Genomic DNA, 25442 nt, shown 5'->3' on the forward strand with positions numbered 1-25442 from the left:
ACACTGAACTACAAGTATATATATATTAAGCTTTTATTTACTTACCTAATAGGACAATCTGTCAAATTTATGCACTAGAAAGGATTACATGAATATTTTCTTTTTTTTCTTATGCAAAAGATGTTGCCACTCCCTCCTCAGTGGATAAAGACAGAAGACCATCTTTAAGCAGAGCATTATAACTTGTGCATACTAGAGGGCATGGGTGATAGGAAACAGAAGAAAGAGGCATTTAGTTTAAAGCCAGCTCCTTAACTGAAAAGTTGAAGGAAACTATTTATATGAGGAGCCCAGCTGTCTTTGGGGAAGGGAGACAAATTGCCCCAATTCTTGACCCCTAAGTTTTCTACCTGAACTTTGGTTTCAGGTAGGTTCATAGATTGGGTTAAGTAGTCCCGTCCAAGGCCCAGGTGCAAGCCATGCAGCAGGGCCCGTGAAATAAGACTGTAGGAGTGAGACTCATGGCTTGACCCTGAATCAAAAGGGGAAGTAGGGCCTGCTTAGCCCTGCAAGTCTGCCCTGAACCACAAGTCCACAGTAATGAAACTCACCTAAGATGTTTTCCAGTGACAGCAAGGAAGAAGAGCGATAATAAGTCCTGTTTATAAGTGTAATTTAATTCAGATATACAGTACAAAAAAGAAATAAGTGAAGCTAAAGGAGTTGTTGAAATTCAATATCAGGACATAGTTCTTGACTACAAGAGGTAATATTTTCTAAGAGTCTTCTTTAAAAAAAGTTTATTTATTTATTTAGAGAGGGAGAGTGCAAATGGGGGGGGAGGGGCAGAGAGAGGGAGAGAGAGAATTCCAAGCAGGCCCACGCTGTCAGCACAGAGCCCTACATGGGGCCTGAACTCATGTACTGTGAGATCATGACCTGAGCGGAAATCAGGAGTTGGATGCTCTACCGACTGAGCCACACAGGTGCCCCTGAAAGAATCCTTTTAGGAAACAACTTATGAAAAATACAAAGAGGTTGAAGTTGTGTTTATTTTTTAATAAAACCTTTATATCTTAGCTGATAGTAATTAACATCTTGCTAAGAAAAGATCAAGGACCTTATCGCTTCTGGCATTCCTCTTAGTAATGTTTATTTAGACTATTATTATAGTTTATACATTATATGATTTTTAACATTTATTTTCCAGCCTGTAGCAAAATCTCCATAGTAACTCCATAGTGTCATTTCTGCGTTTTTAACAGAGCCTTAACACAGCCAGCTTTCCCACTACAGTTTCTGTTTCTGAACTCTTTGCTTCAATCTCTTCATTGACTGATTTTTTTTTAAGATAATTCCCAAGAGGAATTCGTGAAATCCTTAATGTTGGTTAGATATGATTCACCAGGCACCATTCTGTAAGAGATATTTCATATTACCTGTGTCTTTTGCACCTGGACAACTCAAATTTTAGAGAAGTTTATTATATTTGGGGTCCTCCTTAACAATGCCTGAAAGTCCCTGAAAATTAAGTATATTCTCCTTTTTTATCTGATCATTTTTGGTACTTTAAAAAGAAAAAAAATATTGTACTGGAATTATGTAATTAATAAACTAGGTACAGTTTATTAAATGTCCTGGATACTTGGTTAACTCCAAGAGTCACATATGGGCCTGTATAGAAGACTGTTTCTGAGTTTAGCACCTTGTCTACCATTAATGTCGTTCCCGGCCAGTCTAGACCCTAAAGTGGGGGGCTGTTGTCATTAAAGACCCAAGTTGAAAAGGGGCAGAGCTGTTTATTATATGGAATGCAGAGAGTGGCATCTTCCCCTTGCTTCTTACCATTAAAAAAAAATTTTTTTTTCAGTTTATTTATTCTGCGAGAGAGAGAGAGAGAGAGAGGGGGCGAGGGGAGAGAGCAAACAGAGGAAGGACGGCAGGAGGGGGGGTGGAGAATCCCAAGCAGGCTCCGCACTGATGGTGTGTTGCCTGATGTAGGGCTCAAATTCATGAACTGTGAGATCATGACCTGAGCTGAGATCAAGAGTTGGGGGCTTAACAGACTGAGCTATCCAGGTACCCCTCCCCACTCCTTGCTTCTTATCAATAAAAACGATATTAGTACATTGCTTAGTTCATGCTATAGACCTAATGCTTATGTCCTCTCAAAATTCTAAATCCCCCAATGTTATGGTGGGTACTTTTGGGGGAGATTAGATCATGAGGGTGAAGCTTCTCATGAATGGAATTAACATCCTCGTAAAAGACAGAGAGCTCCCTTGTCTTTTCCACCATATGAGGACACAGTGAGAAGATGATGTTCCATGAGCCAGGAAGCAGGCTGTCACTAGACACTGAATCTGCCAGCGCCTTGATCTTGGATTGCCCAGCCCTGAGAACAGTGAGAAATAAGTTTATGTTGTTTATAAGCCACCCCATCTAAGATAATCTAAGACGGTTTATAATAAGCACTTAATGTTAGCTAAGCACTTTACATGCATCATGTCACAATTCTATCAGGTAAGGGCTATTGAAATTCCCGTTTGATAAATACACGAAGACTTGTTCATATTCATATACCTAGTGAATGACAAAGTTGCATTTGAACCCAGGCCATCTGACTTCATGGATCAGACAAAGGGAATCGTTGCCTTCTACATCCAGATGTTGGCCCCTAAACGGCACACCTCTGCATGTTCAACAGCAGTGGCAGCAGCTTCAGCAAACATCAGCATCACAGTTGCCATTCAGCAGATTGGAAATTACCAGAGTCATATCTAATAACTGCAGTGAGGTGAGTAGGAGAGGAAAGAAATGATTCCATGAACTAGACCAAGTTGCTTATGGAAAAATAATCTCTAGTCCCTCTTTGACCACTTCTGGAGGGTATGAAAAAACTGGAATTCCCAAAGGATAAGAGGAGCAGATCTGGGGAGATACAAAATTATGGCTGCTTTTGCCTATAGTGTTACCCTAGGTCTGGCTCACCTAAATGTAAATACATGCACCAACAGTTCCTGATACGTGTGAGCACGAAGATATGTAGACTATATATGATCACAAAGCTGTTGACTCAACACTTTCTCAATAGGGTGTTGGAAAAACCTGCAGCTAAAAGTAAGATAAGCAACTCTCTACTTGTTCTCTTGTTCTGGCTCTGATCCACCCGTTGATCCTTTTGAAGCTCTCATACCAGTCTTCACCCTCCTTGCTGGTATCATGCAGATTCATGCCCAGCTGGGAACTTCCTGGTATGGGGTGGGGTGGGGGTGGGGCTGCTGTGGGTGTGGGGAATAGAAACTGTATTAAATCTTCAGTCTGTCTACAACTGTTCAAGGTTCAGACTGAAACACCCGGAGTTTACATCTACGTCATGCTAATTGCTCTCTGCAAAATGATTTGCTTTTTTGCTTTCAGTGCTGTGGTGAGAGGGTTTTATTGATGGCCTGCTTTTATTTTTTCTTATTAACTTTTTTTAATGTTTATTCTTTGAGAGAGACAGAGAACACGAGCGGGGGAAGGGCAGAGAGAAAAGGGGACAGAGGATCTGAAACAGCCTCTAGCTGACAGCAGAGAGTTCGATGCCCGGCTCAAACCCTGAGAACCGTGAGATCATGACCTGAGCCAAAGGCAGATGTCTAACAGACTGAGCCCCCAGATGTCCCGATGACCTGCTTTTAGAGGGACGTTCCAGATGGAGTGCTTTATGACTCTTGCACTATTTAGAAGCAATTTACTTTAGTTGTTTGGGGTATTACTCAATGTCATTGTCTTACCCCCATCCCTATTGCATTATTTATAATTATTACATAGTTTGAAGCAAGAAATACATTTGCATATAAAAAGCAAATGGTTAACAATGAGGATTGGGAGTTTGATTGCTTTAGATTCTAGTCTAGACCCAGTTCTTCCAAACTGTGTGACCTCGGGCAAAATACTTAACCTCTCTAATCCTCAATTTCCTTGGCCGTAAAATGACAATTAAATGACAGCCAACAACAAATCCAGAAAGCCTCCCCTCTCCTTTATTTGGCATGTTTTAGATACTTACAAGGAGACACTTCCGTGTTATTGAAGATCTTTTTGGGAGGGGGTGGAGGAAGTAATGTTAGGAACTAATGTTTTTATCTGGGGTTGTGAGAAAACTTCAGCTCTCTGAAACTTAAAATTCTTTATGTTCTTCATTTACCAACTGCTTCTGACATAACATTAAAAAAATAGATTTTCTCAGAGATTTCACTGTCCATAACAAGTGATTTTCAGTCTGGAAATGATTTCTTCAAACAGAATTCTTGAATTTTTTGGAGATTTTTTTTTACTTAAATAAAAGTAAACAAGAATGAGGAATTTATTCAAAAGCAGATATTAGTGAATGAAGAACTAATGGCAGAGGGTTTTTTCCTGTTAAAGTACACATAACAGAAAATTTACCGTTTTTTTTTTTACTGTTTTTTAAAATTTATTTGTGAGAGAGAGGGGAAAGAGAACGTGAGCAGGGGAGGAGCGGAGGATCAGAAGCAGGCTCCATGTTGACAGCAGAGAGCTCAAAGTGGGCTCAAACCCAGGAACAGTAAGATCATGACCTGAACCGAAGTCGGATGCTCAACCGACTAAGCCACCCAGGAGCCCCCAAACTTACCATGTTTAAGTGTGTAGTTCGGCGACAACTAGTACAGTCACAGTGTCATGCAACCATTGCTACCATCCATTTCTACAACTTATTCATATTCCCCAACTGATACTCTGAACCCATTAAGCAATAACTTCTCATTCTCCCTTCCCCTGAGCCCTTTGGGCAACCACCAAGCAGATATCTTGAATAGTAGATATATACTTTTTAATGCCTATTTATTGTGGAGAGAGAGCAGGGGAGGGGCAGAGAGAGAAGGACAGAGGATCCGAAGCAGGGTCTGTGAAGCAGGCTCTGTGCTGACAGCAGTGAGCCCTGTGCGGGGGCTTGGACTCACCAACCATGAGATCATAACCTGAGCCAAAGGTGAACACTCAACCGACTGAGCCACGCAGGTGCCCCACTAATAGATATTTTTAAAGAGGAAGAACAGGATGGCACTTCATAGCTTGGGGCAGGCATTGCATTTCTACAGGGGCGGGGGTGTGGGGAGGGGGGGGGCGGGGGGGGGTCCTGTATCATTTCTAAACTATCGCACTGAGATGTTAATCTGGCTTCTTGGCATCAACACCACAGAGGAATGCCCAGTTTGACCTGAGCACCTGGCTGGGGGGTGGGGGGTGGAGGGGTGGCAGAGGGGGGCATACCATGCTTATGGTGTACAGCCTGGGGACCTGACCAAAGCCTCATCCCTTCCTGCTGCTTTGAGAAATCAGCCCTAGTCTTGATATCCTGTTTTAGGCCCTGCTCAACCTCTCATTCTTCCTCTGGAGCCTTGAATTTCAGGCCAGGGACTCCAGCTGGTTTAACACCTGCCTGCCAAAGCCAGCTCAGTTTCCACCCCACCAGGAATTTACCGTTCAGCAACCCAACCCTGTTTCCTCCAGCCTAAATACTGACCTAGTAAAGGCACGCTAGACCTGGGCGCTTATCTGTAAACCGAAGAGGGTGAATTAGGTAGTTTCAAAGGTATATTGCAGCTTTAAAGTTGTTACTCTCTGTTTAAGAAAAATAGTGGTCCTAATATAATAGCCTAGATAAGATTCTTCTATACAAATTCTCTCTCCTACTGGTATCGGTCATTTTTGATGTAAACATAAATGCTGAAAGCATTATATTTGCTTTGACAGTTCAGCTAATGGTCAGCAAAGGGTTAATGCATTTAGAAGAGAAGATAATCTGTTAGTCAGTACAAAGAATTTCATATCCTGAATATAATCCTGAAAAAATTGGAGATCTTTGAGGAGCCTTTAGCTGGACTATATTGTCTTTGTGTAAAATGGTTTTGGCTTTCACTCTAATACAGCTTTAGCCTAGGTGAGGGCTAGTCGCTTGCTATTTGATAGGGCTATTTGCATTTCAAAGCTAATCAGTAGTAAATAATCAACTGGTAAAGAAGAGTAAGAGGGTCATTGTGTGTATTTTATTATTGTGAAAAACATGCTGAGAGGCTGAGAGCTCACTAGAATTCTAGCAGATAAGAAAGTGGTTTATGTGAAAGGTCTCTTAATGGGTGTGTTACTCATTTCTTTCTGCTCACATGACTGCCAGGCTTTATAAGGAAGTAAACATAAAATGTGGAGAGAATAACCATGTTTATTTCCAATACAGACCTTATATTTTAAAAAGCCTTTTTTTAATATTTATTTATTTTTGAGAGAGAAAGAGAGACAAAGCGTGAGCAGGGGAGGGGCAGAGAGAGAGGGAGACACAGAATCCGAAGCAGGCTCCAGGCTCTGAGCTGGTAGCACAGAGCCCAACACAGGGCTCAAACTCACAAACCATGAGATCATGACCTGAGCCCAAGTTAGACGTTTAACCAATTGAGCTACCCAGGCGCCCCACAGACCTTATATTTAAGGTGAAAGCATCTCTCAAATCTAGTAACTAGATAGTTACTTTTTAGGATCTTTAATAGTTTGAATTAAGAATTATAATGTTTTGTTGACCAACTCAGACGAAAGTTGATTGTAACTCTAGGGGCAACTGGGTGGCTCAATCAGTTGAGCGTTCGACTTTGGCTCAGGTCATGGAAAAAAATTTTTTTAATGTTTATTTTTGAGACAGCCCAAGTAGGGGAGGGGCAGGCAAGAGGGGACAGAGGATCTGAAGCAGACTCTGCACTGACAGGTGGACGGCAGCAAGCCCAATGTGGGACTTGAACTCACAAACTGTGAGATCATGACCTAAGCCAAAGTCAGAGACTCAACTGACTTTGCCCCAACGTTAAAATAAAAAAATAAATAAATATATATATATATGTATATATATATATATATATATGTATATATATATATATATATTTCTAAAGACATTCTTATTTAAAAAAAACCAAAAAACAAAATTTGATTGTAACTCTAATTTGGTGGTTCTTAACCCCAGAACATTGGAATTGTAGCTGGGATGCAGAAGTGCAAGAGAACCTGGCTCTGTGCGTCCCAAACAGACCAGGTTCGTCACTTGCCTCTAACAAAATCCAAAGTCAGAGAAATAAGTGATGGTGAAGCAAGAAAGGAATTTATTTCAGTGAGGCCAACACCTGGAAGACAGTGGATTAGCATCTCAAAGCTTGTCTCCAAAGTGCAGGTAATACTTCCAGGTTGATAAAAGGAAAATGTGTGGTAATGGTGGGGGTGTACGTGCAGGTGGGTGGTAAAGATCAGGTAGATAGTTATCAATCACATGGGGTCTTGCTAGTTCAGTATGGTCTTTGTTACTTGAGGGGATAGTTTCAGTTCCCCTCGGGGGATACTTTGCCCGCTGCCTTTTGCCTGAGTTGTGAGATAAACTGGAAAGAAGAACATAATCGATTAGAAAGTTTGAGGTCAAAATGAAGGTAGTTGAAGTCCTCTTTTAGAATCATCAAGGGCAAAGAAAAATATCGATGTTTGTTTGCACCCCAGAGAACGATGTCATTGGTTTGGGGTGGTACCTGGTTGTCAATATTGTTTAGTAATTTTCAAGCGATTCTCCTGGGTTGAAGGTTGAGAATCACTATTCTAATTATCCCGAACATATCTTTATTCATGAAAAAACAATCCAAAAACAAAAGCAAAACTTCATTGACATTCCCAATGTCAGTAGCTGTGCTGTCAATTAAAAAATTTATTTTTAATATTTATTTATTTTTGAGGGGGAGAGAGAGAGGGCACAAGTGGAAGAGGGGCAGAGAGAGAGGGAGACACAGAATCCCAAGCAGGCTCCAGGCTCTGAGCTGTCAGCACAGAGCCCAACGTGGGGCTTGAACTCATGAATTGCGAGATCATGACCTGTGTACTCTCAATTTTTGATTGCTCACATCTATTTAAAAAATGAGAATAGGGGCGCCGGGGTGGCGCAGTCGGTTGAGCGTCCGACTTCAGCCAGGTCACGATCTCGCGGTCCGTGAGTTCGAGCGCCGCGTCAGGCTCTGGGCTGATGGCTCGGAGCCTGGAGCCTGTTTCCGATTCTGTGTCTCCCTCTCTCTCTGCCCCTCCCCCGTTCATGCTCTGTCTCTCTGTGTCCCAAAAATAAATAAAAAACGTTGAAAAAAAAAAATGAGAATAGAGGGGTGCCTGGATGACTCAGTCGGCTGAGCGTCTGACTTGGGCTTAGGTCGTGATCTCATGGTTCATGGGCTGGAGCCCCACATCGGGCTCTCTGCTGTCAGTACAGAGCCTGCCTGGGATCCTCTGTCCCCAACCCCTTTCTGTACCTCCCCCTCTCTTGTGCTCTCTGTCTCTCAAAAATAAATAAACACTTAAAAAAAAACCCGGCTAAAGTGGTAAATTAAAAAAAAAAAAAATTAGAACACTTACCAGTGTCTCTGTGCATGTGTTTGCACTATGTTACTAATATATTATCTATATTTATAAAACAGAGAAGAGTAGACATTTGTAAAAATATGAATAATAATAAACATTTCTTCCTGTACCCCTAAGCATTCTTACAGCCACTGTTCCACAGGATAAAGTCCTAATTCCTTAGCATGGAATTCAAGGTTTTCTCCAAACAGAATTTTATCTCCTTCTTATCACTGTTATATACCATACTGTGTTTGTTTGTTTATGGTTATATTTCCTAATGTCATAGGCCACTTGCCTGGGAAATAGACTGTGAGATGGAAACTTGCATGTAGAAAGTTTATCAAGGAGCAAAGGAATTAGGATTGGGCAGAAGATAGAGGAGATACAGTTGTTTTTTTTGTTTTTGTTTTTAATGTTCATTTATTTATTTATTTTAGAGAGAGATAGAGGCAGAGAGAATCCCAAGCAGGCTCCAGGCTGTCAGCACAGAACCCTAGGAGGCATGAGATCAATGAGATTTAGACCTGAGCCTAAGTCAAGAGTCTGAAGCTTAACTAGCTAAGCCACCCAGGATCCCCTAGGGGAGATGCAGTTGTAACAGAGTTCTGGAGCTGTACGTCCCTTCAGAGTTGTCCCACCATGAGGCAAGGGGGTTAGTCCTTCATCCAGCATTGAGTGGTTATCTGTGTGGGCTGCCCCTGGGAGAGGTGGTTCTGATAGCAAATCGCAGACAGCCATCACCCACCAACCTGACAGCTGTTGGGGGAATGAAAATGCCTCCAGTCCGGAGAGGGGATGCTCACCACAGCATCCACCAGACTCCCTGCCAGATGCCTTAGCACAGCTTCTCCCTGACACAGGAATATTTCACCCTGTCTCTGCCCTGCAAAACCCAGCACTCCCTGGAGGCTCAATTTATTATTATTTTTCTTAATGCTTTATTACTTATTTTTGAGAGATAGAGAAAGAGTGCAAACAGGGGAGGGGCAGAGAGAGAGGGAGACACAGTATCGAAAGCAGCTCTAGGCTCTGAGCTGTCAGTGCAGAGCCTGATGTGGGGCTCCAACTCACAAGCTGTGAGATCATGACGTGAGCTGAAGTCAGACACTTAACTGACTGAGCCACCCAGGAGCCACCGCCGCAGGCTCAATTTAAAATGCCACCACTTTTTTTTTAAATTTTTTTTTAACATTTATTCGTTTTTGAGAGACAGAGAGAGAGACAGACAGACAGATCATGACTGGGGGAGGGGCAGAAAGAGAGAGGGAGACACAGAATCTGAAGCAGGCTCCAGGCTCTGAGCTGTCACACAGCCCAATGCGGGGCTCAAACTCATGGACCTACCATGAGATCATGACCTGAGCTGAAGTAGGCTGAGCCACCCAGGCACCCCACCACTTCTTCCTCAAAGTCTATACTCCTTTTCTGGGTGTAGAACCAGGAGACACAGCAGAGATGTGACTTTGATGTCACAGACACTTGGGTTTGAATATTGTATTTTAGGGACCTTGCTTGGGCAAGTTATTTAAGTTCTCTGAGTCTGACTAGAGCTTATGGAGACCTACTCTACAGGATTTTTACAAGGATTAATTGAAATAACCACTTGGGGACACCTGGGTGGTTCAGTTGGTTGAACAACCAACACTTCGGCTCAGGTCACAATCTCATGGTTTGTGAGTTTGAGCCCCGTGTCAGACTCACAGCTGTTAGCCTGTCAGCACAAAGCCTGCTTCAGATCTTCTGTCCCCCTCTCTCTGCCCCTCCCCACTTGTAGTCTCCCAAAAAATAAATAGGGGCAGCTCAGTCGGTTAAGCATTGGACTCTTGGTTTTAGCTCAGGTCATGATCTCAAGGTTCGTGTGTCTGAGCCCTGCATCGGGCTTTGTTTTGACAGTGTGCAGCCTGCTTGGAATTCTCTCTCTCCGTCTCTCTCTTCCCTGCCCCCCTACTCACTCATTCTGTCTCTCTCTCAATAAATAAATAAATAAATAAATAAATAAATAAATAAATATTTTTAAAAAAGAATCACTCAACCAGTGGTACTATGACATTTTTGTTCTAGCTTTTACTTCCTCTTTTCCACATTTCTGTAGTTTACTTAAATGATTTCAATGTCAAAATAAAAAAATAAAACAAAAAACAAATGGCAAGACAAATATAATTAAGATGCTATAGTGATTTTTCATGTTTATTCAATTTAAAATCTTATTTATTCTGAAATAATGTTTCTGCTTTTATGAAAAATTGATTTTTTTTCAGTTTTAGGAAAATCTGATGACAGAGTAAGAGATTTTTCACAGAACTTTATGGTGGTACAATTTATGTAACAATAGATTTTTGAAGGAATCTTAATTAGGAAAATAAAATTTTGGCCATATATACATATGCACATATATGCATGAAGAAATTATTGGTTCATGAAACTAAAAATGCAGATATAATCACTATATCATAATACCTGCCTATTATGCCGATATTGATACTATTTTCTGTATTTATGTTATATAGTTATTTGCTAGTAATATTTATAATATAATATGTATATAATTAACTTCTCTTTGATTGCCAATTATTTGTTGAGCACTATAGCATCTATAATATAGAAAACATTTTAATTAGTGCTATAGAGAAAGGTGAAATGGGATTCCTATTCTGAAGGAACTCAAAATCATTTAACTGATGAAAAATAAACAATAATAATAATAATAATAATAATAATATTTCAAGAAATAATATTTCAAGAAAATATTTTCAAATATTTCAAATAATATTTCAAGAAAAAGGAGATCACTTTGGAAATAATTTAGATCTTTTACGTAATTGGTACTGACATCTCTGAACATACCATAGCATTTCAGGAGCCAGGCTGGTCTGGAGAAGTTCTCTCAGAGGATAGATAGGATTTAGACAAGTTATCAACTCCTTGATTATTAGTGACCTAATCTGGTATAACTTTGTATCTCACACGGGGCTTAATATATGCTAGGCCCTCAGCTAAAAAAAAAAAAAAAAAGTAATTAGTGTAAATGCATACAAATAAATGCTGAGTGTATAAATTGGGTATCTGGGGAAGAATGAGGAAGGATTCCAGATTTATGGTAGAATTTGAGGGAAACAACAAAGGTGGTAGGAATCCTGACATGCTGGGTGGTGAGAGTGAAAGTCTGTTTGGTGGAAGTGAAGTCCTCAGACAGGAATGGAATGGGCAAGAGGACAGCAACACAGAATAGGTTGGCAGAGATTTTTATAGACCTTAAGTAATACAATTTTGATTGTACCCTGTATGGAACAGGGAGAATGCATTAACCTGTACTAAGGGAACACAAATCTGAGCATGTTACTTCCAACTCCCAGGATTTACACAGTTAAGTCTGAATTCCTCAACCAGACTTCCATTCTTAAATTTCTCCAAAACTTTCTGTTAAATTTCTCTTCATTTCTTAATCCCCTTGTTTTCTCCTTCCTCTGACATCCCCACGTGGTGGCTATACGCATTTTCAAATCCCCCATTTGGAGTTAATCTTCCCATATTCTCAAAGCTCTCTGTTTAATGCACACTTATAGCCCCTGTTAGCTTGCCTTTTGAATAGATGTGGGTCTCACGCTCCAGACCATGCATTTAGAGAGAAGAGATAATGTCTTAGTCATCTTTGTATCCACCCTCTTCCAGCACTCAGTATTGATTCCAGTTTTTATCAGTATGGGTGAAGGTTATTTGAAATAGCGATTTCTTATTATAAACCAGTGAAAATGCTGAATGTCATTTTCTCTTACAAGCTGACATTAATACACATTACAAGTAGGCCCAACATAAAAAGCTGCTTAATGGATGGTAAAAGGTAGGTCATATAAATTCCTCTGCTTGAAGAATTATTTCTACCTGAATCACAAGGTGTTTTTGATCTAAGTAACCTAAGTAGTTAAGTCTTAGAAATGTTTGACAGAGGTGGAAAAGAATCATGACAGAAGTCAGTTACTATTAGGAAAAAAAGTTTTCTTAGTGAAAGAATTTTTTTTTAATAAATGGTAACAAATAAAACCTCTCATAACTAGATTGTATGACCTTCCTGGCTTGTCTGTATTAAAGAGAGGCAATTTTTTTGTTGTTATAGACTGATTAAAAAAAAAAAAAAGGAGAAGGGATGGACTCAAACTTGACTTTTTGTCATTTATGAAGGTCATGTTATCAGCTGTGTTTGGTGAAGGGCTGGACTTTATCCCATTGGTTGATAAGAATTATCAACACTTTACAAGACAGAAACTTCATATGAAAGTGCATTTTTACTGCCTAGTTCATACTTTTTTTTTAATAGTTACTTTTGAATCTCTGCCTGTTTTGTGCTTACATTGATTACGAAATGTACTTTCATGTCAGGGATAGAGCATCTAGATATTGGGAAAATCACAAGAGACCAAGAAAAACCTAAACTTGGTTTCATTAATGACTAACCAGACTGTATGAATGAATAACACAGTGAATGCGTAGTCTACCTGTTTTTAATGAGGTTTAGTAATCACTCCTGGAGGGCCTAGTCTAGGTGACTATGTCACATATGCCTTTTTATCCCTGTCAGGAAGTATACAACTTCAAGGAATGCCCCCCTAGGACTCAACTCCAGAGAATATGAGAATAGTGCTGCCTGGAGTGAGGATCATGGCAGTCCTGCACACCACAGAAGTTACTCAGTGAAGGGTTCCTGGGTGGCTCAGTTGGTTAGGCATCTGGCTTTGGCTCATGTCATGATCTCATGGTTCTTGGGTTCAAGCCCCCCATCGGGCTCTCTGCTGCAGTGCAGAGCCTACTTTGGATCCTCTGTCCCCCTCTCTGTCTGCCCCTCCCCCGCGCTCGCTCTCTCTCTCTCTCTCTCTCTCTCTCTCAAAAATAAATAAACATTAAAAATTAGAGAAGTTATCCAATGATTCTTGCATGAAGGAATGAATAATTACAAGATTATCGCAGACTTCTAAGGCCAAAGAGAGTTTGACAAAAGCCATTTTTGAAACCAGGGCCATTATTCTAATATTAGTCTAAACAGGGTGATCCGTGAATAAACATGACAATACCATACTAGCCATACCAGACATTTAAGAAAATGTAACTTTCCAGGAAAATCAGCAAAAAAGAATAATTCTACATAAAATCACTTGCAGATATGTTTCTTGATGGAAATACCAGAACCAAATTCAACATCAATATGAAATTTGGAAAATTGTTTCTGAATATCGGTGCTTTTCTTCACATATTGCCCTCCTCTGCTTTCCCATCCCTGGGGTGCAAGAGCTGCCCTTTGGTCTGAGTAAGAAGTGTTGGTGAGTCATATTAGCTATTTTTAATACACAGACATGTGAGAGAGCTGTTTGATAGAGGATTTGCTCACTAGCAATTGGATTTGAGAAAGTCCAGGCTTCAAGCCAGATTCTGGAGTGAGGCAGAAATGGGGACTAGACAGAAAAGCTTACAGGCTTTTCAGACTAAAACAGAGAGAATGTAGATGTAAAACTAGGGTTTAATTTGAGTAGTAATTTAGAGTAGGTGTTGATTTAGGAAGATCGGAAAGATATAGAATTAATGGAAAGGTTAATGATGAGCCTCTTGAAGTGAGAGAAAGATGACAGCTTATGGAATACACCTACCTCCTAAGCACTTTATATTTGAATACCTACATGCTAAAAAGTGATAGCTAAAAATAAATAGTTGTACATTTAAAAAATTTTTTTAATGTTTTATTTATTTTTAAGACAGAGAGAGACAGAGCATGAGTGGGGATGGGGCAGAGAGAGAGGGAGACACAGAATCTGAAGCAGGCTCCAGGCTGTAAGTGGTGAGCACAGAGCCCAACGCGGGGCTCAAACTCATGAACTGTGAGATCATGACCTGAGCCGAAGTTGGACGCCTAACCAACTGAGCCACCCAGGCACCCCAATAGTCGTACATCTTTAAATAGAGCATTTCTTCCTTTTCCTGAACTTCTAACCTTACTTCATGAACACAATCCTAATTTTAAAGTAAAGGAGCCTCATACTAATCAGCAAAGCAGAGAGACTATATTAATTCTTCAATTTATGAGTAGAGAAGTACTTATTGAGACTGGAGAATTATTTGTGTGCTTATCATGGAATTTATTTGTATATTTGGTGCCTTGTTCCACAGATGATTTAAGCAGAAATGATAGGTAACTTAGGACAATACTGTACCAATGCAAAACTCTCCACTAAACCATCTCACGTATCTAGAACCCAGATGGGAAAATGGAATAAACCACTGAGTTTCAGTGCATGTAAATAGATGTTACAAGATTCATGCATTAAGTCAGTACTTTTCAACCATTAAACACACACACACACACACACACACACACACACACACACACACCATACATACACACTCAGGCACTCACCAGGTATTTATTTACTTTAATTTTAGACATAATTATAATAAGCTTGGTTATCTGGGTTTATCTAGTCCACAGGAGACCAGAACAATATATTGCTGCACATTTCCTTGGCATTAATAATTATACAAAGGGCTTTCACATCCATTATTAGCTGTTCAAGGCAGACACAGCAATAATATTAAGAAGTGGCCGGGGCGCCTGGGTGGCGCAGTCGGTTAAGCGTCCGACTTCAGCCAGGTCACGATCTCGCGGTCCGGGAGTTCGAGCCCCGCGTCAGGCTCTGGGCTGATGGCTCAGAGCCTGGAGCCTGTTTCCAATTCTGTGGCTCCCTCTCTCTCTGCCCCTCCCCCGTTCATGCTCTGTCTCTCTCTGTCCCAAAAATAAATAAACGTTGAAAAAAAAATTAAAAAAAAAACAAAAATCCAAAAAGAAGTGGCAGTTAGCTGCCTGACAGCCCCAAGAAGATAGAATAATTCTAGGGTGCCTGGGTGGCTCAGTCAGTCAAGCGTCCAACTCTTGATCTCAGCTCAGGTCTTGATCTCAGGGTCTTGAGTTCAAGCCCTGCATTGGGCTCTTTGCTGAGCATGGAGCCTACTTAAAAAAAGAAATTCTAAATAGTAGGCACATAAACTGCAAGAATATGCATGATGCAGGGGAAAGAGAAAGGCATGCATCACTCTTCCTAGGAGGTATATCCACAGTCCAGACTCAGACCCCCAAATGAATATACAGGTTATCCAGTCCAACCTCCCAGTCAGCTAGCTCATGGTTCACCTCTGTAGTTTTTTCTCTTAGATAGTTGGACTGCCTCTACCTATATGTCACCACTTATGAGATTATTTCCAGTTGACAGGAATCTGTTGACGATTAATGTTATGTGTCAGTTTGGTTGGGCCATGGTGACTAGATGTGTGGTCAAATATTATTCTGGATGTTTCTATGAGAGTCTTTTTGAATGAAATCGACATTTAAATTGGTGGACTTTGAGTAAAGCAGATTGCTCTCCATAATGTGGGTGAGCCTAATCTGATCAATCGAAGGGCCAGACTAGAACAAAAGACTGACCTCCTCTGACCAAAAGGAATTCTACAGCAGATGACTTTCAGATTTGAACTGTAACATTGGTTCCTCTCTGAGTGTGTAGCCTGCTGGCCCGCCCTGGTAATTTTGGATTTGCCAGTCTCCATAATGACATGAGCCATTGGCCGGAAATAGAGTTGACTTGGGCAGAGGGTAGAGATTGGAGCTGTGGTAGGGAAACAAAAGAACAGCACGTGCTTTCTCTGTCCCTTGCTCCTCTGCCAGTAAATATTAGTTTCCTCCATTGACCTTCCCCATTGTCATTCTCAATTTAACTTTTTACATATTCTAAGTTTGGAAGATAAATCCGAGAAAGGTTTGACCTCTTGCACCAATGTAATTTCCATTCTCAGCTTCTGTGAACCTTAGAGCCCTCTTCTCTTTCTCTTTGTCAGGGATAGGGCTTGCAGAAAGCTATAAATACATGCTTGTTACCAGCATAAGATTTATACAGATGGGGAATTGTAAGTAGATAGAGTTGCTGGATAGCTCAACTTTGTCTGAATTAGAAATAAATCATGTTTGTATAATCTAGTCTTTGCTAGTTCTGTTTATTCAGCCAAGTTATTTCCTGCACAGATCCTACCTTTGTCTGGCAGTTAGAATCTCTTTTTTTTTTTTTTTCATGTTGCTTCCCATTACATTTATTTTGAAGTGCCACCACACACAGCTTGTGGTTGATATACTTTCAGTCCAGCTAATCTCACCCTTAGTGCTCATTTTAAGTAAGCAGGTTTTTCCAATCTGTAGATTTCCTAACCACTCTTTCTGTAATGCATCATGTAGTGTCATTAAACTTTACAGGATTTATTTTCTCACCTTTACAGAAATAATTAACTAAGTATGATTTGATGGAAAAAGAACTAGATTGTGTGTTGAGGCATCCTGGTTCTTTTCATTGTGTTTCCTACCTACTCAACCAAGTGACTTCACCTGTCATGTACGCCTCATCAGCAAAATGAAGGAGTGAGATTATATCAGTTGTTCTTAATTCTGGGTGCATGTTAGAAGCATCTGGGGAACTTTAAAAATACTAATGCTTGGCCATACTAGACAAGCTAAGTCAGATTCCCTTGAGGTAAGACCTGGGCATTGCCATTTTATTAAAAGCTCAACCAGAGTTAGAAACCACTGGATGAATGATTTTCATGGGCCTTTCCAACTTTATCATTCCCTTATTCTTATTCTTACTGACTTGGATTCCTCCTACCTGATGTTTATAGATAGTACAGGAAGAGAACTTCCTTGATTTAATTAATTAATAGTTACGGGTAGGAATTATGGAGTCATTATGTGACATTTTAACTCCACTGGGTTGTGAAAAATAAGAACAGTAGAGAGAAGAGTTTGTGTCCCCAATCTCTTAAGATTTTTAAAAAAGGGATAATTTTTATTTCCATAACTTAATATATATCCTCTGTGTGTGTGTGTGTGTGTGTGTGTGTGTGTGTGTGTATTCTCTATATCCTAAATGCTAAATGAACAATTAAGATGCCTTCCATTGTGTCTCTACTGCGGGAAACAGTCAAGAAAATCAGGGATTCAGAGAGGTGTGCATGAGATGCAATGGGAGCCAAGAGAAGGCTGCTTGTCCTAGATTGAGGTACAGAAAAGAATTTCTTTGAATCCAATGTCTGACCTGGGAGTACAAGTATCTAGAGGAAAAAAGGGTGGATGTTGGAGGTTGGGGTAACAGAGAAGATGCGATATCCTCTGAGAAGTACAAGGAGTTCAGTGTACTATAGACAGCTTGGGATGAGAAGGATGGAAAGATTATGGGGGAACATACTGTAAAGACCTTATTTATATAGGAAATTTCTAGTTTGGTAAAACTTTTATTCACTTTGTAAGATTATTTTTAATTTTAAAATGTTTATTTCTTTTTGAGAGAGAGAGAGAGAGCACGCACACATGTATGTGAGTGGGGTGGGGGTAGGGGGCGGGGAAAGGGCAGAAAGATAGAGAATCCCAAGCAGGCTCACTGCTTTCAGTGCAGAGGCTGACACAGGGCTGGAACCCATGAACTGTGAGATCATGACTTGAGCCCAAAACAAGAGTTGGACACTTAACTGAGCCACCCAGGAGCCATGACTTTGTAAGATTTTTAAAATTCTTATTCATTCTTCCTTGACCCAATATCATTGTTATATTAGACTTTATTTCCTTATCTTATTATAATTCCTTAGTTCTTGTTCTAGTAACCATTTGGCAAAATAATACATTGTTTTTCTTCACGGATATCCTTCTTGTAGTAGAACAAGGATTTCCTACACAAATATATTTTAGCCAAAACTGAATAACCCTTAATCAGGGTGTTGCCCTTCTTCATCACTCTGTAAATTAATTTTTCCCCCTTCGCCTATCCTCTTATTTAACTGGAAAAAATAAATCTTCTATAAAACTGTCCATCACTTATTAAGCTCATATTGATTTCTGCTTCCCCCTAGAATTTGTGGTACTTGGCTTATTTTTAATTTTTAAATCAAAGTACCCCAAATTATTTTGTATTATTTTCAATTTTGTCATTTTTTATTACCTACTTGATAGCAATAGAAATAATGATTAGAATATTGAACCACTTTAGCCAAGAAAACCTGAGAGAAATAAAGAGACTCGTATCACTAGCTATTATAATGTGTCAGAATGGTCAATAAATATACTTGTATGGCACTGATATTAGAAATGACTTATGAATTAGTAAGAGAACTAACAGTCCATGAACATGTCTAAGCATCTTTAATGATAATTCATATTTAGTGTGGATTAATGGACAGGTATCTAAATGGCCTTTGACAAATCCTGTACTGGTATCTTAAAAATTCTGACAAATTGGAGCACCTGGGTGGCTCAGTCGGTTGAGCATCCAACTTTGGCTCAGGTCATGATCTCGCAATTTGTGAGTCCAAGCCCCACGTCATGCTCTGTGCTGACAGCTCGGAGCCTGGAGCCTGCTTCGGATTCTGTGTCTCCTTCTCTCTCTGCTCCTCCCCAACTTGTGCTCTGTCTCGCTCTGTCTATCAAAAATAAATAAACTATGAAAAAAGTTAAAAAAATTATGACAAATTCATCATTCTAAAAAAAAAAAGCAAAAGAAAACCAATATACAAATAAGAAACCCAAGCCATAGGAAAAGATACAAACTTCTTTGACATTACAATTTTATATGTGTGCATATACACAACATATTAAAGCCATCATCATTTTTATTGGAAGCTTTATAAGTTTTTGTCATGAAAGATAAAGAACTCTATCATCACTACTAGTACTCTCAGTTTAGAAGTACTGATTAATGTAATTAGACATGAGAAAGTAATAAGAGGTATGGATATTTGAAAGAAGGTGACTCAGTGATCATTATTGGCAGATGATAATATATTAAGAAAAACAGAGAAGAGACTATTATTAGAAACCATGAGATTAGTAAGGTGGTTGATTTCACACACAAAAATGGATCCAAATCAATCATTTTCCTATATATAAAGAATAGTTGAATAGATCATGTGGTGGAGGCAAGTTACCAATTATAGTACCAACGAAAAAAGAAGATAAGATACTTAGAAATGAAATTGACAAAAATGTGCAGAAACTTGTTAAAGAAACGTTAATACTCCTGAGAGATCTGGCAGGAAAAGATCCGAAGAAATACTCTGATAAACTGCTGGAGTTGGGCATGATATCCCCAAAGAGAATTTTCAAAATAAAATGACAGCTCAACTGACTTCTAAGGAGGGCAATTTTTGGTAACTGGAGGACCCTTTTTCTGGCTGAGCATCAGGACAAATTTGAGGAAGCAAGTTGAGATGAATTGGGTTGTTTGCAAGCCACTCCCTACCTATTTCAGCCCCAAATAGAGCTGATAATGAATGAGAACAGACATGTCCACGAGGGATTTTTATGTAAGGTGTGTTTTGCAAAACCTGTTTTTGATCTTCCCTATGAAAACTCTATAGTTATGTTCAGTAAGGTCATTGCATAATAAGATTTTTTTAAGATTATCAGAGACACGCTGACCTCATGTATCCTGGTATTTTGGGGCTGGAACAAACACAAAGACAGCTATTCGGACACTGTGTCTTCCTCCGAGCCCCCTCCCCCAAGTTAGGGGACAACTGAAATCTGGGTTCCCTTGGGAAAATATTTGCAACATTTTAGGTAAGTTTCTTATAACCTATATATTAACAGTGGTCTTCCAATTCAGTTAGGAAGAGATAAGTCAAAAAAGTGTAGAGGCAATTCAAATAATAAAAGATACAAGTGGTTAATAAGCATAAAGAATGCATGAGTAAATCTCATTGAGAGTAACAGAAATACAAATTATTACCTGTCAGATTGAAAACACCTATATATATATATAAAGGGGCGCCTGGGTGGCGCAGTCGGTTAAGCGTCCGACTTCAGCCAGGTCATGATCTCGCGGTCTGTGAGTTTGAGCCCCGCGTCAGGCTCTGGGCTGATGGCTCGGAGCCTGGAGCCTGTTTCCGATTCTGTGTCTCCCTCTCTCTCTGCCCCTCCCCCGTTCATGCTCTGTCTCTCTCTGTCCCAAAAATAAATAAACGTTGAAAAAAAAATTAAAAAAAAAAAAAAAAGAAAACACCTATATATGTATTTTTTTAAACTGAAAATCATTTCCAAACTATGGCAAACTTGGAAGAAAAAGAGATATCATCTAATGATGGATATTGGCACTCTTCTACATGGTAACTTAGAATTGTACTTATTTAAAAACTAAGATAGATAGATAGATAGATAGATAGATAAACTAACATTATTTTGACCTTCCAATCACAATTCTGAGAATTTACTCTAAGGTTTAATCAGACATATACACAAAAATATATGTAGAAAGATGTTGACTGTAGAATTATTTATAATTATAAAAGTCAGAAAAATTCAAAATCAGCCATAGAGTATTTGTTAAATAACTTTGGTATAATCACATGAAAAAAATACCATGCACCCATTAGCAGTGATGTAGTAGATATTTATTTACTGACCTGGTAAGATAGTCATGACCTTTTGTTAAGTAATAAAAGTAGTTAGTACGACTAAATATAATTTATGATATCATTTGGCTAAGAAAGATTTCTTTATATGTCTGTATCAGAATCATATGTATGTATGTGTCTATAAACATATGAACATAGTCAAAATGTTTACAAGTTTAGGAGGTGGAATTATGAGATTTCTTAATGATTTCTATGCTTCTGTATGTTTCCTATTTTTATATCAGATAAGCATGATTAACTTGTATGAGAATGATAAAGAAAGATTCATGGTCCCATTGGATCTTTTACTATTTTACTATTCCCTGAAAAATATTTGTTTTCTGTACTTTCTTCATTCTAGTTTGTAACTTTATTTTTTTTCAATATATGAAATTTATTGTCAAATTGGTTTCCATACAACACCCAGTGCTCATCCCAAAAGGTGCCCTCCTCAATACCCATCACTCACCCTCCCCTCCCTCCCACCCCCCATCAACCCTCAGTTTGTTCTCAGTTTTTAAGAGTCTCTTATGCTTTGGCTCTCTCCCACTCTAACCTCTTTTTTTTTTTCCTTCCCCTCCCCCATGGGTTTCTGTTAAGTTTCTCAGGATCCACCTAAGAGTGAAAACATATGGTATCTGTCTTTCTCTGTATGGCTTATTTCACTTAGCATCACACTCTCCAGTTCCATCCACGTTGCTACAAAGGGCCATATTTCATTCTTTCTCATTGCCACGTAGTACTCCATTGTGTATATAAACCACAATTTCTTTATCCATTCATCAGTTGATGGACATTTAGGCTCTTTCCATAATTTGGCTATTGTTGAGAGTGCTGCTATGAACATTGGGGTCCAAGTGCCCCTATGCATCAGTACTCCTGTGTCCCTTGGGTAAATTCCTAGCAGTGCTACTGCTGGGTCATAGGGTAGGTCTATTTTTAATTTTCTGAGGAACCTCCACACTGTTTTCCAGAGTGGCTGCACCAATTTGCCTTCCCACCAACAGTGCAAGAGGGTTCCCATTTCTCCACATCCTCTCCAGCATCTATAGTCTCCTGATTTGTTCATTTTGGCCACTCTGACTGGCGTGAGGTGATATCTGAGTGTCGTTTTGATTTGTATTTCCCTGATGAGGAGCGACGCTGAACATCTGTTCATGTGCCTGTTGGCCATCCGGATGTCTTCTTTAGAGACGTGTCTATTCATGTTTTCTGCCCATTTCTTCACTGGGTTATTTGCTTTTCGGGTGTGGAGTTTGGTGAGCTCTTTATAGATTTTGGATACTAGCCCTTTGTCCGATATGTCATTTGCAAATATCTTTTCCCATTCCGTTGGTTGCCTTTTAGTTTTGTTGGTTGTTTCCTTTGCTGTGCAGAAGCTTTTGATCTTCATAAGGTCCCAGTAATTCACTTTTGCTTTTAATTCCCTTGCCTTTGGGGATGTGTCGAGTAAGAGATTGCTACGGCTGAGGTCAGAGAGGTCTTTTCCTGCTTTCTCCTCTAGGGTTTTGATGGTTTCCTGTCTCACATTCAGGTCCTTGATCCATTTTGAGTTTATTTTTGTGAATGGTGTGAGAAAGTGGTCTAGTTTCAACCTTCTGCATGTTGCTGTCCAGTTCTCCCAGCACCATTTGTGAAAGAGACTGTCTTTTTTCCATTGGATGTTCTTTCCTGCTTTGTCAAAGATGAGTTGGCCATACGTTTGTGGGTCTAGTTCTGGGGTTTCTATTCTATTCCATTGGTCTATGTGTCTGTTTTTGTGCCATCTAGTTTGTAACTTTAAATGCTACTCATTAAAAAAAATTTTTTTAAGTTTATTTATTTATTTTTGAGACTGAGCAAGAGAGCAAGCACAAGTGGGGGAAGGACAGAGAGAGGGAGAGAGAAAATCCTAAGCAGGTTTTGCACTCTCAGCGTAGAACCAAATGTGGGGCTCCATCTCATGAACTGTAAGATCATGTCCTGAGCTGAAATCAAGGGTTGGATGCTTAACTGACTGAGCCACCCAGGCACCCCAAACCCTACTCATTTAAAATGAAATCAATAGTTTCTTTCCCTCTCCCTCAGCGAGCAACATCGTTCCTTGTAGTTTTTGGCAGAAAAGAGCTGGCAGGAGGGTGTGTTGGTGTCTTCTGGTGTTTATAGGTAAGAACATTACTAGTTTGGCATCTCTTCCAATGCAGTCACCCTAGGCAATCTACTAAACCAAGAACTCTGCCAGTGTGTGTATGTGTTTAACATTCCAAGAAGGGAGCTACTAAAACAATAAAAGTGCTAGATGAGAAAGAGCTCCTGGGAATATGTGTGTGTACACTTTCAGACAGAATACTTGAAACCAAGCCAGTACACAGACTGCATGGACAATCGGGCCATTTTTCTTGCTGCTCTTCTGAGTATTTTATAAACCATACCAGTGTTTGCAGGCACTCTTGCATTTAAACCCAAGTTAGATACTTTTAAGATACCTTTTAAGGTATCTGTTGAAAAGACAATAAATGCTGTGGGGAATGCGGAGATTGCAAGGCCGAGCATTTGGGTCAGATAAGCCAGTTCTCCAGCCATCTAATTTTTTTTTTTTTCCAACGTTTATTTATTTTTGGGACAGAGAGAGACAGAGCATGAACGGGGGAGGGGCAGAGAGAGAGGGAGGCACAGAATCGGAAACAGGCTCCAGGCTCTGAGCCATCAGCCCAGAGCCCGACGCGGGGCTCGAACTCACGGACCGCGAGATCGTGACCTGGCTGAAGTCGGACGCTTAACCGACTGCGCCACCCAGGCGCCCCTCCAGCCATCTAATTTAATGCTTTAAATGTTAACACATTTTTTAACTCACAAAGAAATTATGGGGTAGCCTAGAAAGAGAAATCATTCGCATCTTAAATGTAGGATACAGAGAGGAAGAAAGACTCTTACCAGTGCAGTATGTTCAGCATCTGTGTTCTTTGAGGTACTTTTAGTGCATAGTAGAATTCACAAGATGAAAGGATGTAACTTGCAATAAATGTCTGTTCTCCTATGTATGCAAACTTGTTGTGTACATGATACTGGAATAAGGGTACGTTTGCTCCAATATGTGTCCCTTGGTTTATGGGTTTGAGCTCCAAGTCGGGGTCTGTGCTGATAGCATGGAGCCTGCTTGAGAGTCTCTGTCTCCCTCTCTCTGCTCCTCCCCTGCTCACTCTCTCCCTCTCTCAAAATAAATAAATAAACACTTAAAAAATATATGTGTTGCAGTGCGCCTGGGTGGCTCAGTCATTTAAGCATCCGACTTTGGCTGAGGTCATGATCTCATGGTTTGTGGGTTTGAGGCCCGCATCAGGCTCTTTGCTGACAGCTCAGAGCCTGGAGCCTGCTTCGGATTCTGTGTCTCCCTTTCTCTTCGCCCCTCTCCTGTTTGCTCTCTGTCTCTCTCTCAAAAATAAATAAAAAAACATTAAATGTGTGTGTGTGTGTGTGTGTGTGTGTGTGTGTGTGTGTGTGTGTTGGGGCACCTGGGTGGCTCAGTCGGTATCCAATTCTTGATTTCGGCTCAGGTCATGACATTGCAGTTCATGGGTTCAAGCACCATGATGGGCTCCCCATAGCGGGGATCCTGCTTGGGATTCTCTCTCCCTCTCTCTTTGCCTCTCCCCTGCTTGCACACATGCACACATGCTCTCTCTCAAAAATAAATAAACTTAAAAAAATAAATGTGTTCCTTTGTATGAGACTGTTTTTGGTAACATGAACCCTAAACTGCTAACGAACCTCACCACTTCTCTAATTTTCTGGTAAATTATTGGGCTAAACATTTATTTAAAAAAATTTTTTTTCAACGTTTATTTATTTATTTTTGGGACAGAGAGAGACAGAGCATGAACGGGGGAGGGGCAGAGAGAGAGGGAGACACAGAATCCGAAACAGGGTCCAGGCTCCGAGCCATCAGCCCAGAGCCTGACGTGGGGCTCGAACTCACGGACCGCGAGATCGTGACCTGGCTGAAGTCGGACGCTTAACCGACTGCGCCACCCAGGCGCCCCTAAACATTTATTTTAAAAAACCCACTTGAGCTAATAACCCACTAATAACCTACTTGAGTAGGTCCAGCAGATCAAATAATTTGCCACATCCCCATTTACTAGGTTCAGAGTAGGATTTCTAGAGACGGGCTTATTGGAGAGGCAGGAATGGAGGACGACAAAACCCTTTATTGAGGATTTTTACCTCCAATAAGAAAAATGCTGGTTACTACAGAAGTGTCTGGATATCTTAATTCTTTTCTGCAAGTTTTATATTACTTATCATTTATGTACCCCCATTTCCTCAAGAGGAAGGAAGGGATAGAACTGAGTGATAAACTAGACAATGGGAGTGGTTAGTGGGCCAAGTGTCTTCCCTTTGTGTTTCTAGCAGTTGCCTACTGCTAAGGACATCACAGCAGATGGCATGTAAATAGGGCACAGGATTCATTACTCAGCATCTCCGTGGCAGCTGTTAGGAAACTCCAGAGGATTTCTTTGGAATGTGATGAGCCGGATGCCCTGTCTTCCAGCTGGATTTTACCAGTTTGTCCACATTCTGAAAGCTATCCGAATGATTTTTTAAGATGCTCCCAGACCCTCCCAGTTTTCATAATGACTCTTGTT

General features: G+C 40.1%; 1 long non-coding RNA gene across 1 annotated transcript in view; it reads left to right on the forward strand.

The window, feature by feature from the left end:
• The window catches only part of LOC121036067 (uncharacterized), a 93053-nt gene that overhangs the window by 29466 nt on the left and 38145 nt on the right, over positions 1 to 25442 (forward strand). Inside the window, exon 3 of the long non-coding RNA XR_005793217.1 lies at positions 2556 to 2737. This is a non-coding gene — a long non-coding RNA (uncharacterized LOC121036067). The remainder of the gene's footprint in view (positions 1 to 2555; positions 2738 to 25442) is intronic.

This window comes from Herpailurus yagouaroundi, unplaced genomic scaffold (genome assembly GCF_014898765.1).
Source record: "Herpailurus yagouaroundi ecotype Mexico unplaced genomic scaffold, PumYag 162, whole genome shotgun sequence".
Classification (NCBI taxonomy): domain Eukaryota; kingdom Metazoa; phylum Chordata; class Mammalia; order Carnivora; family Felidae; genus Herpailurus; species Herpailurus yagouaroundi.